The sequence below is a fragment of the Pleurodeles waltl genome, unplaced genomic scaffold (genome assembly GCF_031143425.1).
Source record: "Pleurodeles waltl isolate 20211129_DDA unplaced genomic scaffold, aPleWal1.hap1.20221129 scaffold_72, whole genome shotgun sequence".
NCBI lineage: Eukaryota > Metazoa > Chordata > Amphibia > Caudata > Salamandridae > Pleurodeles > Pleurodeles waltl.
In genome coordinates this window covers 1,702,893-1,721,828 of record NW_027150393.1, presented here as the reverse complement: position 1 = coordinate 1,721,828, position 18,936 = coordinate 1,702,893, and the positions used below count along the sequence as shown (strand labels likewise).

At 48.7% G+C, this 18,936-nt stretch overlaps 3 non-coding genes across 3 annotated transcripts; all 3 read left to right on the top strand.

Annotated features, from left to right (window-relative positions):
- The first annotated feature begins 7,055 nt into the window (after positions 1–7,055).
- On the top strand, positions 7,056–7,167 carry TRNAL-CAA (transfer RNA leucine (anticodon CAA)). Its single transcript has 2 exons — positions 7,056–7,093; positions 7,122–7,167. It is a non-coding gene; the product is annotated as a tRNA-Leu (tRNA).
- A 7,055-nt stretch (positions 7,168–14,222) lies between these two features.
- On the top strand, positions 14,223–14,334 carry TRNAL-CAA (transfer RNA leucine (anticodon CAA)). Its single transcript has 2 exons — positions 14,223–14,260; positions 14,289–14,334. It is a non-coding gene; the product is annotated as a tRNA-Leu (tRNA).
- A 3,471-nt stretch (positions 14,335–17,805) lies between these two features.
- Positions 17,806–17,917, top strand: TRNAL-CAA (transfer RNA leucine (anticodon CAA)). Its single transcript has 2 exons — positions 17,806–17,843; positions 17,872–17,917. It is a non-coding gene; the product is annotated as a tRNA-Leu (tRNA).
- Positions 17,918–18,936: the final 1,019 nt, after the last annotated feature.

The window sequence follows — 18,936 nt, the reverse complement described above, 5'->3', positions numbered from 1 at the left end:
GGTGTATTTTCTTCCCTTAAATCTTGCTCTGCTTGCAGAGCCAGCTCCTCAGACCACTATCTTTGGAAGCTGCTGTGGCATGTGAGGAGAAATCCACCAACCCATCGGCTGGGCCCTCAATCAAAATTCTGTGTATTACTGGAAGGGGTGTCTCAGGCACACCTTCTGTTAGAGCTGCACTTTATGACAGTAACTACCATGCTGGTTTCTACTTAAGCAGTTGATTCTATCGTTTGAAGTGAGGCTCTCCTGCCACCTTTTGGGCAAAGAAGACTCTGCCCCTGCAACAACACAGGCAGACAAGCTCAAACTAGGTTTCTTGGTTAGGTGGGCGGAGCATATTGGCAATGGTGCCTCCTCGTGACTTGCAATTTACATGAAGAAGACAGAGAGGCAGCTGGGAGTAGGCAGTACCCATGAACCCCTGAACACTGTCTTGCGACTAGCACACAATTCTGAAATGAGGCGGGGGAAAGGAGGTGATTTCCCCATCAAGGGCCATTCCGGGAAATCAGCCACCCTGCGTCTCCCAGGTGAGTGTTTCAGGCCTATGAGCCACTAATATAAATCTCGCCTGATCGAGCCTGATCGAGCGCTGACCGAGCAAGTGTGCTTGAATCCAAGAGGCATGCTCCTCTGGCTCAAGAGCTAGCAGGCCCTTCAGTGCTTCTGGTTGGGAAATCTAAGGTGCAAGGGTCCATGACTAGCAGCGGGTTACAACTACCAGAAAGGGTCTGCTTTTCACATCAGTCCCCTAGTTCAGCTCACTGGCACAGGGCATTTTGACTACCTCTTGCCTTGCTAGAGACAAACAAAAAATCCTTGACAGAAAACATCAATTGCTATGGCACGCTTAGAGAGAGAGAGCCTCCAAATGGCCCTGCTTTTCTGAAAGACGCTTCAGAAGATGTTTCAAATGACTATGCAGCGGGAGTCTAGTTGGTATAGGGGTATGATTCTCGCTTCGGGTGTGAGAGGACCTCGGTTCAAATCCCAGACAAACCCCTACCTTTAGAGGTTCAGTCTGTGTTTTAAACAGGAGTATTTCTGCTTTTCACTCTTGTAAGATGTCATGTTGCAATGCAATACATGCTTTATACTGGCGTCGAGACGGTTCAGCATCATGAAGGTATGCGAGATTTCTTTGCAACTGCTTTTCTGTGCTGGAGCAGCAGTGCTCGTAGGAACATTAAATGCACAGTGCTTCTCCATGGTAATTTCGGGTCCAGTTCTGAAATCACCTCTTGGAATGAAAGTGATCCCAGTTCCTTTCTTCCAAGGGAAGAGATTGTGTTCCGGAAGGCTCAGCTTTGAGCGTCATGAACATTGGCCCTCATCCTTGCATCCCAGTCCAATGCATAGCCACATAAAGCAAGCAGGTGTGTCTGTTTCCATAGTGTGGTGGTTCCAGTACAATGCATAGCCACATGAAGCAAGCCGGCAAGTGTGTCTGCTTGTGTAGTGTAGTGGTTATCATGCGCACCTCACATGCGAAAGGTCCCTGGTTCGAGTCGCTGGGCTTTTTCACAGTATTTGCATTTCCTGCCTCACCTGACAGGCAAGCTGAGATAAAAGAGACTGTGTCTATCCCTCACCATCGTGAGGTACTACGCTCCTGGGGCATCTGTCACAGCTCACCAAGAGGAGTTGCGCCAGTTTACGGCAGTCAGTTGCTCACTGTTTGACCTTTGCAATGAAGCCTGAGCCTACAGCATTCAAGCCAGCCAAGGAAGGAAGGTACGAGAGCGAAAATAGCTTTCCTGCCCTCACCAAGAACACACACCTTGAGCAAATAAAGTGCCAGACTTACAAGGCCCTATCGCCACCGGAGCATCACTTTTAGTGACGCCTCCGGTGGCACTATGCACTGCGCGGTATTTACAAGATGGCGTTCAGCCACTTTTTGTGGCTTAACACCACCTTGTAAATACGGCCCCTTAGCACACAGCGCGTTCCCTGGAAGGGGCGTGCAATGGGTGTTGTTGGGAGTGTGCCACAGCAACACCATAGCATTTTGATGCTGCTCCAGATTTAGGAGTTGGCGTAAATCTGCGTCAGCGCCAAAATCCAACGCCATCCCAGGGGTGTCGTTAGAGTGGCGCACTGAGGAGAAATGTTTTCATTTCTCCTTGTTTTTGCTCTTTCTATGTGTGATGCATTCTGCAGCACACATAGAAGTAAGAGCAAATCACCATTGAAGATTTTTTTTTGGGGCAGGAAGGTTTCCCTTCCTGCACAAAAACAATTTCCCCCTCAACGCAGTCATCCTTGTACCATGGTGCAAGAACGGCTGCGTTGGCGCTCAGCAGCTAATTTAGAGCTGGCGCAGGGGGAAGCACAGGGGTGCGCTGTATTCTACTAAATACGGCGCTTTCCTGCATTTTGAAAATGACGGCACGTGGGGCTTGCAAATTTGGCACAGCGTCGCGCTTAGTCATTTTCTTGTAAATCTGGGCCAAAATGTCTAAAGGATAGAGGCTTTTTATGTCATGTTCGATGAAGACCATGCAAATGACTCTAGTCGTACTGCAAAAGAGAGCACCATGTGCAGTTTCTTGCTTTGGGATGTAGTCTCCCACTCTCTGTCACCAATCCTCCGAGCAGGGTCGGAGCCGTTGCATTTCTGTGCCCAGGCTCGTTGGTCTAGGGGTATGATTCTCGCTTAGGGTGCGAGAGGTCCCGGGTTCAAATCGCGGACGAGCCCATTTTAGCGGAAAACAATCAAATCCTGCTCAAAATACACAACCCCTCAACATTTCTCATTTTACTCGAAGCATTGTTGCGCAAAACATATTTTTTGCCTCAGGCGAAAAATGGATTACAATGCCTTGGCTTCCTTCCTGCTTGCTCTCAGTGCGCCCTGTGTGATGATTTCACAGGCTCTCCTTCCTGGCATTTAGGCATCAGATATTTGTCTGTCTCTGCCCGCAGCTATGGGATTTTTCAGGACGTCTGAGTGTATGCATGCTGGCCGACACCGCTGCAATTTTCACACTTACCCCTCGCATTCCGAGCAACTGCTGATAAAGTATAGAGGAAATCGTGCAAACATATGAGGGGAACTGTGCTCCTTCAGTCAAATCAGCAAGCTTGTTTCTGTAGTGTAGTGGTTATCACGTTCGCCTCACACGCGAAAAGTCCCCGGTTTGAGACCGGGCAGAAACACTTGGCAGCAGCAGCTTTTGTGTTTGCTCCCTAAAACCTCAGTCTCTCTCAATGCACACTTAGACAGAAATGACCTTTAAAAACTTGTGACCTGTGTAAAACGTGCTTTACTATTGCAGGACGCTAAAAAGTTATCTGCATCCCTCGGTGGTCGTGCATGTGCATTGTTTCTTGTTCTGTTTTTTTTTTTTTTTCTTGGCCATGTTATATTGTGGGGCCTTTAAAGCTGTGACTTTGATAGGAACATTGCAAGCGGCAAAATCAACAAGTGCAGACTGAAGAGTCCGACCTGCACACTGTTTTGGCTGTCAGGATGGCCGAGTGGTCTAAAGCGCCAGACTCAAGAGAGCTTTATCTTCAGTGAAGCTGAGCCTTCTGGTCTCTTCATGGAGGCGTGGGTTCAAATCCCACTTCTGACAGGTGTATTTTCTTCCCTTAAATCTTGCTCTGCTTGCAGAGCCAGCTCCTCAGACCACTATCTTTGGAAGCTGCTGTGGCATGTGAGGAGAAATCCACCAACCCATCGGCTGGGCCCTCAATCAAAATTCTGTGTATTACTGGAAGGGGCGTCTCAGGCACACCTTCTGTTAGAGCTGCACTTTATGACAGTAACTACCATGCTGGTTTCTACTTAAGCAGTTGATTCTATCGTTTGAAGTGAGGCTCTCCTGCCACCTTTTGGGCAAAGAAGACTCTGCCCCTGCAACAACACAGGCAGACAAGCTCAAACTAGGTTTCTTGGTTAGGTGGGCGGAGCATATTGGCAATGGTGCCTCCTCGTGACTTGCAATTTACATGAAGAAGACAGAGAGGCAGCTGGGAGTAGGCAGTACCCATGAACCCCTGAACACTGTCTTGCGACTAGCACACAATTCTGAAATGAGGCGGGGGAAAGGAGGTGATTTCCCCATCAAGGGCCATTCCGGGAAATCAGCCACCCTGCGTCTCCCAGGTGAGTGTTTCAGGCCTATGAGCCACTAATATAAATCTCGCCTGATCGAGCTTGATCGAGCGCTGACCGAGCAAGTGTGCTTGAATCCAAGAGGCATGCTCCTCTGGCTCAAGAGCTAGCAGGCCCTTCAGTGCTTCTGGTTGGGAAATCTAAGGTGCAAGGGTCCATGACTAGCAGCGGGTTACAACTACCAGAAAGGGTCTGCTTTTCACATCAGTCCCCTAGTTCAGCTCACTGGCACAGGGCATTTTGACTACCTCTTGCCTTGCTAGAGACAAACAAAAAATCCTTGACAGAAAACATCAATTGCTATGGCACGCTTAGAGAGAGAGAGCCTCCAAATGGCCCTGCTTTTCTGAAAGACGCTTCAGAAGATGTTTCAAATGACTATGCAGCGGCAGTCTAGTTGGTATAGGGGTATGATTCTCGCTTCGGGTGTGAGAGGACCTCGGTTCAAATCCCAGACAAACCCCTACCTTTAGAGGTTCAGTCTGTGTTTTAAACAGGAGTATTTCTGCTTTTCACTCTTGTAAGATGTCATGTTGCAATGCAATACATGCTTTATACTGGCGTCGAGACGGTTCAGCATCATGAAGGTATGCGAGATTTCTTTGCAACTGCTTTTCTGTGCTGGAGCAGCAGTGCTCGTAGGAACATTAAATGCACAGTGCTTCTCCATGGTAATTTCGGGTCCAGTTCTGAAATCACCTCTTGGAATGAAAGTGATCCCAGTTCCTTTCTTCCAAGGGAAGAGATTGTGTTCCGGAAGGCTCAGCTTTGAGCGTCATGAACATTGGCCCTCATCCTTGCATCCCAGTCCAATGCATAGCCACATAAAGCAAGCAGGTGTGTCTGTTTCCATAGTGTGGTGGTTCCAGTACAATGCATAGCCACATGAAGCAAGCCGGCAAGTGTGTCTGCTTGTGTAGTGTAGTGGTTATCATGCGCACCTCACATGCGAAAGGTCCCTGGTTCGAGTCGCTGGGCTTTTTCACAGTATTTGCATTTCCTGCCTCACCTGACAGGCAAGCTGAGATAAAAGAGACTGTGTCTATCCCTCACCATCGTGAGGTACTACGCTCCTGGGGCATCTGTCACAGCTCACCAAGAGGAGTTGCGCCAGCTTACGGCAGTCAGTTGCTCACTGTTTGACCTTTGCAATGAAGCCTGAGCCTACAGCATTCAAGCCAGCCAAGGAAGGAAGGTACGAGAGCGAAAATAGCTTTCCTGCCCTCACCAAGAACACACACCTTGAGCAAATAAAGTGCCAGACTTACAAGGCCCTATCGCCACCGGAGCATCACTTTTAGTGACGCCCCGGTGGCACTATGCACTGCGCGGTATTTACAAGATGGCGTTCAGCCACTTTTTGTGGCTTAACACCACCTTGTAAATACGGCCCCTTAGCACGCAGCGCGTTCCCTGGAAGGGGCGTGCAATGGGTGTTGTTGGGAGTGTGCCACAGCAACACCATAGCATTTTGATGCTGCTCCAGATTTAGGAGTTGGCGTAAATCTGCGTCAGCGCCAAAATCCAACGCCATCCCAGGGGTGTCGTTAGAGTGGCGCACTGAGGAGAAATGTTTTCATTTCTCCTTGTTTTTGCTCTTGCTATGTGTGATGCATTCTGCAGCACACATAGAAGTAAGAGCAAATCACCATTGAAGATTTTTTTTTTGGGCAGGAAGGTGTCCCTTCCTGCACAAAAACAATTTCCCCCTCAACGCAGTCATCCTTGTACCATGGTGCAAGAACGGCTGCGTTGGCGCTCAGCAGCTAATTTAGAGCTGGCGCAGGGGGAAGCACAGGGGTGCGCTGTATTCTACTAAATACGGCGCTTTCCTGCATTTTGAAAATGACGGCACGTGGGGCTTGCAAATTTGGCACAGCGTCGCGCTTAGTCATTTTCTTGTAAATCTGGGCCAAAATGTCTAAAGGATAGAGGCTTTTTATGTCATGTTCGATGAAGACCATGCAAATGACTCTAGTCGTACTGCAAAAGAGAGCACCATGTGCAGTTTCTTGCTTTGGGATGTAGTCTCCCACTCTCTGTCACCAATCCTCCGAGCAGGGTCGGAGCCGTTGCATTTCTGTGCCCAGGCTCGTTGGTCTAGGGGTATGATTCTCGCTTAGGGTGCGAGAGGTCCCGGGTTCAAATCGCGGACGAGCCCATTTTAGCGGAAAACAATCAAATCCTGCTCAAAATACACAACCCCTCAACATTTCTCATTTTACTCGAAGCATTGTTGCGCAAAACATATTTTTTGCCTCAGGCGAAAAATGGATTACAATGCCTTGGCTTCCTTCCTGCTTGCTCTCAGTGCGCCCTGTGTGATGATTTCACAGGCTCTCCTTCCTGGCATTTAGGCATCAGATATTTGTCTGTCTCTGCCCGCAGCTATGGGATTTTTCAGGACGTCTGAGTGTATGCATGCTGGCCGACACCGCTGCAATTTTCACACTTACCCCTCGCATTCCGAGCAACTGCTGATAAAGTATAGAGGAAATCGTGCAAACATATGAGGGGAACTGTGCTCCTTCAGTCAAATCAGCAAGCTTGTTTCTGTAGTGTAGTGGTTATCACGTTCGCCTCACACGCGAAAAGTCCCCGGTTTGAGACCGGGCAGAAACACTTGGCAGCAGCAGCTTTTGTGTTTGCTCCCTAAAACCTCAGTCTCTCTCAATGCACACTTAGACAGAAATGACCTTTAAAAACTTGTGACCTGTGTAAAACGTGCTTTACTATTGCAGGACGCTAAAAAGTTATCTGCATCCCTCGGTGGTCGTGCATGTGCATTGTTTCTTGTTCTGTTTTTTTTTTTTTTTCTTGGCCATGTTATATTGTGGGGCCTTTAAAGCTGTGACTTTGATAGGAACATTGCAAGCGGCAAAATCAACAAGTGCAGACTGAAGAGTCCGACCTGCACACTGTTTTGGCTGTCAGGATGGCCGAGTGGTCTAAGGCGCCAGACTCAAGAGAGCTTGATCTTCAGTGAAGCTGAGCCTTCTGGTCTCTTCATGGAGGCGTGGGTTCAAATCCCACTTCTGACAGGTGTATTTTCTTCCCTTAAATCTTGCTCTGCTTGCAGAGCCAGCTCCTCACACCACTATCTTTGGAAGCTGCTGTGGCATGTGAGGAGAAATCCACCAACCCATCGGCTGGGCCCTCAATCAAAATTCTGTGTATTACTGGAAGGGGCGTCTCAGGCACACCTTCTGTTAGAGCTGCACTTTATGACAGTAACTACCATGCTGGTTTCTACTTAAGCAGTTGATTCTATCGTTTGAAGTGAGGCTCTCCTGCCACCTTTTGGGCAAAGAAGACTCTGCCCCTGCAACAACACAGGCAGACAAGCTCAAACTAGGTTTCTTGGTTAGGTGGGCGGAGCATATTGGCAATGGTGCCTCCTCGTGACTTGCAATTTACATGAAGAAGACAGAGAGGCAGCTGGGAGTAGGCAGTACCCATGAACCCCTGAACACTGTCTTGCGACTAGCACACAATTCTGAAATGAGGCGGGGGAAAGGAGGTGATTTCCCCATCAAGGGCCATTCCGGGAAATCAGCCACCCTGCGTCTCCCAGGTGAGTGTTTCAGGCCTATGAGCCACTAATATAAATCTCGCCTGATCGAGCCTGATCGAGCGCTGACCGAGCAAGTGTGCTTGAATCCAAGAGGCATGCTCCTCTGGCTCAAGAGCTAGCAGGCCCTTCAGTGCTTCTGGTTGGGAAATCTAAGGTGCAAGGGTCCATGACTAGCAGCGGGTTACAACTACCAGAAAGGGTCTGCTTTTCACATCAGTCCCCTAGTTCAGCTCACTGGCACAGGGCATTTTGACTACCTCTTGCCTTGCTAGAGACAAACAAAAAATCCTTGACAGAAAACATCAATTGCTATGGCACGCTTAGAGAGAGAGAGCCTCCAAATGGCCCTGCTTTTCTGAAAGACGCTTCAGAAGATGTTTCAAATGACTATGCAGCGGCAGTCTAGTTGGTATAGGGGTATGATTCTCGCTTCGGGTGTGAGAGGACCTCGGTTCAAATCCCAGACAAACCCCTACCTTTAGAGGTTCAGTCTGTGTTTTAAACAGGAGTATTTCTGCTTTTCACTCTTGTAAGATGTCATGTTGCAATGCAATACATGCTTTATACTGGCGTCGAGACGGTTCAGCATCATGAAGGTATGCGAGATTTCTTTGCAACTGCTTTTCTGTGCTGGAGCAGCAGTGCTCGTAGGAACATTAAATGCACAGTGCTTCTCCATGGTAATTTCGGGTCCAGTTCTGAAATCACCTCTTGGAATGAAAGTGATCCCAGTTCCTTTCTTCCAAGGGAAGAGATTGTGTTCCGGAAGGCTCAGCTTTGAGCGTCATGAACATTGGCCCTCATCCTTGCATCCCAGTCCAATGCATAGCCACATAAAGCAAGCAGGTGTGTCTGTTTCCATAGTGTGGTGGTTCCAGTACAATGCATAGCCACATGAAGCAAGCCGGCAAGTGTGTCTGCTTGTGTAGTGTAGTGGTTATCATGCGCACCTCACATGCGAAAGGTCCCTGGTTCGAGTCGCTGGGCTTTTTCACAGTATTTGCATTTCCTGCCTCACCTGACAGGCAAGCTGAGATAAAAGAGACTGTGTCTATCCCTCACCATCGTGAGGTACTACGCTCCTGGGGCATCTGTCACAGCTCACCAAGAGGAGTTGCGCCAGTTTACGGCAGTCAGTTGCTCACTGTTTGACCTTTGCAATGAAGCCTGAGCCTACAGCATTCAAGCCAGCCAAGGAAGGAAGGTACGAGAGCGAAAATAGCTTTCCTGCCCTCACCAAGAACACACACCTTGAGCAAATAAAGTGCCAGACTTACAAGGCCCTATCGCCACCGGAGCATCACTTTTAGTGACGCCTCCGGTGGCACTATGCACTGCGCGGTATTTACAAGATGGCGTTCAGCCACTTTTTGTGGCTTAACACCACCTTGTAAATACGGCCCCTTAGCACACAGCGCGTTCCCTGGAAGGGGCGTGCAATGGGTGTTGTTGGGAGTGTGCCACAGCAACACCATAGCATTTTGATGCTGCTCCAGATTTAGGAGTTGGCGTAAATCTGCGTCAGCGCCAAAATCCAACGCCATCCCAGGGGTGTCGTTAGAGTGGCGCACTGAGGAGAAATGTTTTCATTTCTCCTTGTTTTTGCTCTTTCTATGTGTGATGCATTCTGCAGCACACATAGAAGTAAGAGCAAATCACCATTGAAGATTTTTTTTTGGGGCAGGAAGGTTTCCCTTCCTGCACAAAAACAATTTCCCCCTCAACGCAGTCATCCTTGTACCATGGTGCAAGAACGGCTGCGTTGGCGCTCAGCAGCTAATTTAGAGCTGGCGCAGGGGGAAGCACAGGGGTGCGCTGTATTCTACTAAATACGGCGCTTTCCTGCATTTTGAAAATGACGGCACGTGGGGCTTGCAAATTTGGCACAGCGTCGCGCTTAGTCATTTTCTTGTAAATCTGGGCCAAAATGTCTAAAGGATAGAGGCTTTTTATGTCATGTTCGATGAAGACCATGCAAATGACTCTAGTCGTACTGCAAAAGAGAGCACCATGTGCAGTTTCTTGCTTTGGGATGTAGTCTCCCACTCTCTGTCACCAATCCTCCGAGCAGGGTCGGAGCCGTTGCATTTCTGTGCCCAGGCTCGTTGGTCTAGGGGTATGATTCTCGCTTAGGGTGCGAGAGGTCCCGGGTTCAAATCGCGGACGAGCCCATTTTAGCGGAAAACAATCAAATCCTGCTCAAAATACACAACCCCTCAACATTTCTCATTTTACTCGAAGCATTGTTGCGCAAAACATATTTTTTGCCTCAGGCGAAAAATGGATTACAATGCCTTGGCTTCCTTCCTGCTTGCTCTCAGTGCGCCCTGTGTGATGATTTCACAGGCTCTCCTTCCTGGCATTTAGGCATCAGATATTTGTCTGTCTCTGCCCGCAGCTATGGGATTTTTCAGGACGTCTGAGTGTATGCATGCTGGCCGACACCGCTGCAATTTTCACACTTACCCCTCGCATTCCGAGCAACTGCTGATAAAGTATAGAGGAAATCGTGCAAACATATGAGGGGAACTGTGCTCCTTCAGTCAAATCAGCAAGCTTGTTTCTGTAGTGTAGTGGTTATCACGTTCGCCTCACACGCGAAAAGTCCCCGGTTTGAGACCGGGCAGAAACACTTGGCAGCAGCAGCTTTTGTGTTTGCTCCCTAAAACCTCAGTCTCTCTCAATGCACACTTAGACAGAAATGACCTTTAAAAACTTGTGACCTGTGTAAAACGTGCTTTACTATTGCAGGACGCTAAAAAGTTATCTGCATCCCTCGGTGGTCGTGCATGTGCATTGTTTCTTGTTCTGTTTTTTTTTTTTTTTCTTGGCCATGTTATATTGTGGGGCCTTTAAAGCTGTGACTTTGATAGGAACATTGCAAGCGGCAAAATCAACAAGTGCAGACTGAAGAGTCCGACCTGCACACTGTTTTGGCTGTCAGGATGGCCGAGTGGTCTAAAGCGCCAGACTCAAGAGAGCTTTATCTTCAGTGAAGCTGAGCCTTCTGGTCTCTTCATGGAGGCGTGGGTTCAAATCCCACTTCTGACAGGTGTATTTTCTTCCCTTAAATCTTGCTCTGCTTGCAGAGCCAGCTCCTCAGACCACTATCTTTGGAAGCTGCTGTGGCATGTGAGGAGAAATCCACCAACCCATCGGCTGGGCCCTCAATCAAAATTCTGTGTATTACTGGAAGGGGCGTCTCAGGCACACCTTCTGTTAGAGCTGCACTTTATGACAGTAACTACCATGCTGGTTTCTACTTAAGCAGTTGATTCTATCGTTTGAAGTGAGGCTCTCCTGCCACCTTTTGGGCAAAGAAGACTCTGCCCCTGCAACAACACAGGCAGACAAGCTCAAACTAGGTTTCTTGGTTAGGTGGGCGGAGCATATTGGCAATGGTGCCTCCTCGTGACTTGCAATTTACATGAAGAAGACAGAGAGGCAGCTGGGAGTAGGCAGTACCCATGAACCCCTGAACACTGTCTTGCGACTAGCACACAATTCTGAAATGAGGCGGGGGAAAGGAGGTGATTTCCCCATCAAGGGCCATTCCGGGAAATCAGCCACCCTGCGTCTCCCAGGTGAGTGTTTCAGGCCTATGAGCCACTAATATAAATCTCGCCTGATCGAGCTTGATCGAGCGCTGACCGAGCAAGTGTGCTTGAATCCAAGAGGCATGCTCCTCTGGCTCAAGAGCTAGCAGGCCCTTCAGTGCTTCTGGTTGGGAAATCTAAGGTGCAAGGGTCCATGACTAGCAGCGGGTTACAACTACCAGAAAGGGTCTGCTTTTCACATCAGTCCCCTAGTTCAGCTCACTGGCACAGGGCATTTTGACTACCTCTTGCCTTGCTAGAGACAAACAAAAAATCCTTGACAGAAAACATCAATTGCTATGGCACGCTTAGAGAGAGAGAGCCTCCAAATGGCCCTGCTTTTCTGAAAGACGCTTCAGAAGATGTTTCAAATGACTATGCAGCGGCAGTCTAGTTGGTATAGGGGTATGATTCTCGCTTCGGGTGTGAGAGGACCTCGGTTCAAATCCCAGACAAACCCCTACCTTTAGAGGTTCAGTCTGTGTTTTAAACAGGAGTATTTCTGCTTTTCACTCTTGTAAGATGTCATGTTGCAATGCAATACATGCTTTATACTGGCGTCGAGACGGTTCAGCATCATGAAGGTATGCGAGATTTCTTTGCAACTGCTTTTCTGTGCTGGAGCAGCAGTGCTCGTAGGAACATTAAATGCACAGTGCTTCTCCATGGTAATTTCGGGTCCAGTTCTGAAATCACCTCTTGGAATGAAAGTGATCCCAGTTCCTTTCTTCCAAGGGAAGAGATTGTGTTCCGGAAGGCTCAGCTTTGAGCGTCATGAACATTGGCCCTCATCCTTGCATCCCAGTCCAATGCATAGCCACATAAAGCAAGCAGGTGTGTCTGTTTCCATAGTGTGGTGGTTCCAGTACAATGCATAGCCACATGAAGCAAGCCGGCAAGTGTGTCTGCTTGTGTAGTGTAGTGGTTATCATGCGCACCTCACATGCGAAAGGTCCCTGGTTCGAGTCGCTGGGCTTTTTCACAGTATTTGCATTTCCTGCCTCACCTGACAGGCAAGCTGAGATAAAAGAGACTGTGTCTATCCCTCACCATCGTGAGGTACTACGCTCCTGGGGCATCTGTCACAGCTCACCAAGAGGAGTTGCGCCAGCTTACGGCAGTCAGTTGCTCACTGTTTGACCTTTGCAATGAAGCCTGAGCCTACAGCATTCAAGCCAGCCAAGGAAGGAAGGTACGAGAGCGAAAATAGCTTTCCTGCCCTCACCAAGAACACACACCTTGAGCAAATAAAGTGCCAGACTTACAAGGCCCTATCGCCACCGGAGCATCACTTTTAGTGACGCCCCGGTGGCACTATGCACTGCGCGGTATTTACAAGATGGCGTTCAGCCACTTTTTGTGGCTTAACACCACCTTGTAAATACGGCCCCTTAGCACGCAGCGCGTTCCCTGGAAGGGGCGTGCAATGGGTGTTGTTGGGAGTGTGCCACAGCAACACCATAGCATTTTGATGCTGCTCCAGATTTAGGAGTTGGCGTAAATCTGCGTCAGCGCCAAAATCCAACGCCATCCCAGGGGTGTCGTTAGAGTGGCGCACTGAGGAGAAATGTTTTCATTTCTCCTTGTTTTTGCTCTTGCTATGTGTGATGCATTCTGCAGCACACATAGAAGTAAGAGCAAATCACCATTGAAGATTTTTTTTTTGGGCAGGAAGGTGTCCCTTCCTGCACAAAAACAATTTCCCCCTCAACGCAGTCATCCTTGTACCATGGTGCAAGAACGGCTGCGTTGGCGCTCAGCAGCTAATTTAGAGCTGGCGCAGGGGGAAGCACAGGGGTGCGCTGTATTCTACTAAATACGGCGCTTTCCTGCATTTTGAAAATGACGGCACGTGGGGCTTGCAAATTTGGCACAGCGTCGCGCTTAGTCATTTTCTTGTAAATCTGGGCCAAAATGTCTAAAGGATAGAGGCTTTTTATGTCATGTTCGATGAAGACCATGCAAATGACTCTAGTCGTACTGCAAAAGAGAGCACCATGTGCAGTTTCTTGCTTTGGGATGTAGTCTCCCACTCTCTGTCACCAATCCTCCGAGCAGGGTCGGAGCCGTTGCATTTCTGTGCCCAGGCTCGTTGGTCTAGGGGTATGATTCTCGCTTAGGGTGCGAGAGGTCCCGGGTTCAAATCGCGGACGAGCCCATTTTAGCGGAAAACAATCAAATCCTGCTCAAAATACACAACCCCTCAACATTTCTCATTTTACTCGAAGCATTGTTGCGCAAAACATATTTTTTGCCTCAGGCGAAAAATGGATTACAATGCCTTGGCTTCCTTCCTGCTTGCTCTCAGTGCGCCCTGTGTGATGATTTCACAGGCTCTCCTTCCTGGCATTTAGGCATCAGATATTTGTCTGTCTCTGCCCGCAGCTATGGGATTTTTCAGGACGTCTGAGTGTATGCATGCTGGCCGACACCGCTGCAATTTTCACACTTACCCCTCGCATTCCGAGCAACTGCTGATAAAGTATAGAGGAAATCGTGCAAACATATGAGGGGAACTGTGCTCCTTCAGTCAAACCAGCAAGCTTGTTTCTGTAGTGTAGTGGTTATCACGTTCGCCTCACACGCGAAAAGTCCCCGGTTTGAGACCGGGCAGAAACACTTGGCAGCAGCAGCTTTTGTGTTTGCTCCCTAAAACCTCAGTCTCTCTCAATGCACACTTAGACAGAAATGACCTTTAAAAACTTGTGATCTGTGTAAAACGTGCTTTACTATTGCAGGACGCTAAAAAGTTATCTGCATCCCTCGGTGGTCGTGCATGTGCATTGTTTCTTGTTCTGTTTTTTTTTTTTTTTCTTGGCCATGTTATATTGTGGGGCCTTTAAAGCTGTGACTTTGATAGGAACATTGCAAGCGGCAAAATCAACAAGTGCAGACTGAAGAGTCCGACCTGCACACTGTTTTGGCTGTCAGGATGGCCGAGTGGTCTAAGGCGCCAGACTCAAGAGAGCTTGATCTTCAGTGAAGCTGAGCCTTCTGGTCTCTTCATGGAGGCGTGGGTTCAAATCCCACTTCTGACAGGTGTATTTTCTTCCCTTAAATCTTGCTCTGCTTGCAGAGCCAGCTCCTCAGACCACTATCTTTGGAAGCTGCTGTGGCATGTGAGGAGAAATCCACCAACCCATCGGCTGGGCCCTCAATCAAAATTCTGTGTATTACTGGAAGGGGCGTCTCAGGCACACCTTCTGTTAGAGCTGCACTTTATGACAGTAACTACCATGCTGGTTTCTACTTAAGCAGTTGATTCTATCGTTTGAAGTGAGGCTCTCCTGCCACCTTTTGGGCAAAGAAGACTCTGCCCCTGCAACAACACAGGCAGACAAGCTCAAACTAGGTTTCTTGGTTAGGTGGGCGGAGCATATTGGCAATGGTGCCTCCTCGTGACTTGCAATTTACATGAAGAAGACAGAGAGGCAGCTGGGAGTAGGCAGTACCCATGAACCCCTGAACACTGTCTTGCGACTAGCACACAATTCTGAAATGAGGCGGGGGAAAGGAGGTGATTTCCCCATCAAGGGCCATTCCGGGAAATCAGCCACCCTGCGTCTCCCAGGTGAGTGTTTCAGGCCTATGAGCCACTAATATAAATCTCGCCTGATCGAGCTTGATCGAGCGCTGACCGAGCAAGTGTGCTTGAATCCAAGAGGCATGCTCCTCTGGCTCAAGAGCTAGCAGGCCCTTCAGTGCTTCTGGTTGGGAAATCTAAGGTGCAAGGGTCCATGACTAGCAGCGGGTTACAACTACCAGAAAGGGTCTGCTTTTCACATCAGTCCCCTAGTTCAGCTCACTGGCACAGGGCATTTTGACTACCTCTTGCCTTGCTAGAGACAAACAAAAAATCCTTGACAGAAAACATCAATTGCTATGGCACGCTTAGAGAGAGAGAGCCTCCAAATGGCCCTGCTTTTCTGAAAGACGCTTCAGAAGATGTTTCAAATGACTATGCAGCGGCAGTCTAGTTGGTATAGGGGTATGATTCTCGCTTCGGGTGTGAGAGGACCTCGGTTCAAATCCCAGACAAACCCCTACCTTTAGAGGTTCAGTCTGTGTTTTAAACAGGAGTATTTCTGCTTTTCACTCTTGTAAGATGTCATGTTGCAATGCAATACATGCTTTATACTGGCGTCGAGACGGTTCAGCATCATGAAGGTATGCGAGATTTCTTTGCAACTGCTTTTCTGTGCTGGAGCAGCAGTGCTCGTAGGAACATTAAATGCACAGTGCTTCTCCATGGTAATTTCGGGTCCAGTTCTGAAATCACCTCTTGGAATGAAAGTGATCCCAGTTCCTTTCTTCCAAGGGAAGAGATTGTGTTCCGGAAGGCTCAGCTTTGAGCGTCATGAACATTGGCCCTCATCCTTGCATCCCAGTCCAATGCATAGCCACATAAAGCAAGCAGGTGTGTCTGTTTCCATAGTGTGGTGGTTCCAGTACAATGCATAGCCACATGAAGCAAGCCGGCAAGTGTGTCTGCTTGTGTAGTGTAGTGGTTATCATGCGCACCTCACATGCGAAAGGTCCCTGGTTCGAGTCGCTGGGCTTTTTCACAGTATTTGCATTTCCTGCCTCACCTGACAGGCAAGCTGAGATAAAAGAGACTGTGTCTATCCCTCACCATCGTGAGGTACTACGCTCCTGGGGCATCTGTCACAGCTCACCAAGAGGAGTTGCGCCAGCTTACGGCAGTCAGTTGCTCACTGTTTGACCTTTGCAATGAAGCCTGAGCCTACAGCATTCAAGCCAGCCAAGGAAGGAAGGTACGAGAGCGAAAATAGCTTTCCTGCCCTCACCAAGAACACACACCTTGAGCAAATAAAGTGCCAGACTTACAAGGCCCTATCGCCACCGGAGCATCACTTTTAGTGACGCCCCGGTGGCACTATGCACTGCGCGGTATTTACAAGATGGCGTTCAGCCACTTTTTGTGGCTTAACACCACCTTGTAAATACGGCCCCTTAGCACGCAGCGCGTTCCCTGGAAGGGGCGTGCAATGGGTGTTGTTGGGAGTGTGCCACAGCAACACCATAGCATTTTGATGCTGCTCCAGATTTAGGAGTTGGCGTAAATCTGCGTCAGCGCCAAAATCCAACGCCATCCCAGGGGTGTCGTTAGAGTGGCGCACTGAGGAGAAATGTTTTCATTTCTCCTTGTTTTTGCTCTTGCTATGTGTGATGCATTCTGCAGCACACATAGAAGTAAGAGCAAATCACCATTGAAGATTTTTTTTTTGGGCAGGAAGGTGTCCCTTCCTGCACAAAAACAATTTCCCCCTCAACGCAGTCATCCTTGTACCATGGTGCAAGAACGGCTGCGTTGGCGCTCAGCAGCTAATTTAGAGCTGGCGCAGGGGGAAGCACAGGGGTGCGCTGTATTCTACTAAATACGGCGCTTTCCTGCATTTTGAAAATGACGGCACGTGGGGCTTGCAAATTTGGCACAGCGTCGCGCTTAGTCATTTTCTTGTAAATCTGGGCCAAAATGTCTAAAGGATAGAGGCTTTTTATGTCATGTTCGATGAAGACCATGCAAATGACTCTAGTCGTACTGCAAAAGAGAGCACCATGTGCAGTTTCTTGCTTTGGGATGTAGTCTCCCACTCTCTGTCACCAATCCTCCGAGCAGGGTCGGAGCCGTTGCATTTCTGTGCCCAGGCTCGTTGGTCTAGGGGTATGATTCTCGCTTAGGGTGCGAGAGGTCCCGGGTTCAAATCGCGGACGAGCCCATTTTAGCGGAAAACAATCAAATCCTGCTCAAAATACACAACCCCTCAACATTTCTCATTTTACTCGAAGCATTGTTGCGCAAAACATATTTTTTGCCTCAGGCGAAAAATGGATTACAATGCCTTGGCTTCCTTCCTGCTTGCTCTCAGTGCGCCCTGTGTGATGATTTCACAGGCTCTCCTTCCTGGCATTTAGGCATCAGATATTTGTCTGTCTCTGCCCGCAGCTATGGGATTTTTCAGGACGTCTGAGTGTATGCATGCTGGCCGACACCGCTGCAATTTTCACACTTACCCCTCGCATTCCGAGCAACTGCTGATAAAGTATAGAGGAAATCGTGCAAACATATGAGGGGAACTGTGCTCCTTCAGTCAAACCAGCAAGCTTGTTTCTGTAGTGTAGTGGTTATCACGTTCGCCTCACACGCGAAAAGTCCCCGGTTTGAGACCGGGCAGAAACACTTGGCAGCAGCAGCTTTTGTGTTTGCTCCCTAAAACCTCAGTCTCTCTCAATGCACACTTAGACAGAAATGACCTTTAAAAACTTGTGACCTGTGTAAAACGTGCTTTACTATTGCAGGACGCTAAAAAGTTATCTGCATCCCTCGGTGGTCGTGCATGTGCATTGTTTCTTGTTCTGTTTTTTTTTTTTTTTCTTGGCCATGTTATATTGTGGGGCCTTTAAAGCTGTGACTTTGATAGGAACATTGCAAGCGGCAAAATCAACAAGTGCAGACTGAAGAGTCCGACCTGCACACTGTTTTGGCTGTCAGGATGGCCGAGTGGTCTAAGGCGCCAGACTCAAGAGAGCTTGATCTTCAGTGAAGCTGAGCCTTCTGGTCTCTTCATGGAGGCGTGGGTTCAAATCCCACTTCTGACAGGTGTATTTTCTTCCCTTAAATCTTGCTCTGCTTGCAGAGCCAGCTCCTCAGACCACTATCTTTGGAAGCTGCTGTGGCATGTGAGGAGAAATCCACCAACCCATCGGCTGGGCCCTCAATCAAAATTCTGTGTATTACTGGAAGGGGCGTCTCAGGCACACCTTCTGTTAGAGCTGCACTTTATGACAGTAACTACCATGCTGGTTTCTACTTAAGCAGTTGATTCTATCGTTTGAAGTGAGGCTCTCCTGCCACCTTTTGGGCAAAGAAGACTCTGCCCCTGCAACAACACAGGCAGACAAGCTCAAACTAGGTTTCTTGGTTAGGTGGGCGGAGCATATTGGCAATGGTGCCTCCTCGTGACTTGCAATTTACATGAAGAAGACAGAGAGGCAGCTGGGAGTAGGCAGTACCCATGAACCCCTGAACACTGTCTTGCGACTAGCACACAATTCTGAAATGAGGCGGGGGAAAGGAGGTGATTTCCCCATCAAGGGCCATTCCGGGAAATCAGCCACCCTGCGTCTCCCAGGTGAGTGTTTCAGGCCTATGAGCCACTAATATAAATCTCGCCTGATCGAGCTTGATCGAGCGCTGACCGAGCAAGTGTGCTTGAATCCAAGAGGCATGCTCCTCTGGCTCAAGAGCTAGCAGGCCCTTCAGTGCTTCTGGTTGGGAAATCTAAGGTGCAAGGGTCCATGACTAGCAGCGGGTTACAACTACCAGAAAGGGTCTGCTTTTCACATCAGTCCCCTAGTTCAGCTCACTGGCACAGGGCATTTTGACTACCTCTTGCCTTGCTAGAGTCAAACAAAAAATCCTTGACAGAAAACATCAATTGCTATGGCACGCTTAGAGAGAGAGAGCCTCCAAATGGCCCTGCTTTTCTGAAAGACGCTTCAGAAGATGTTTCAAATGACTATGCAGCGGCAGTCTAGTTGGTATAGGGGTATGATTCTCGCTTCGGGTGTGAGAGGACCTCGGTTCAAATCCCAGACAAACCCCTACCTTTAGAGGT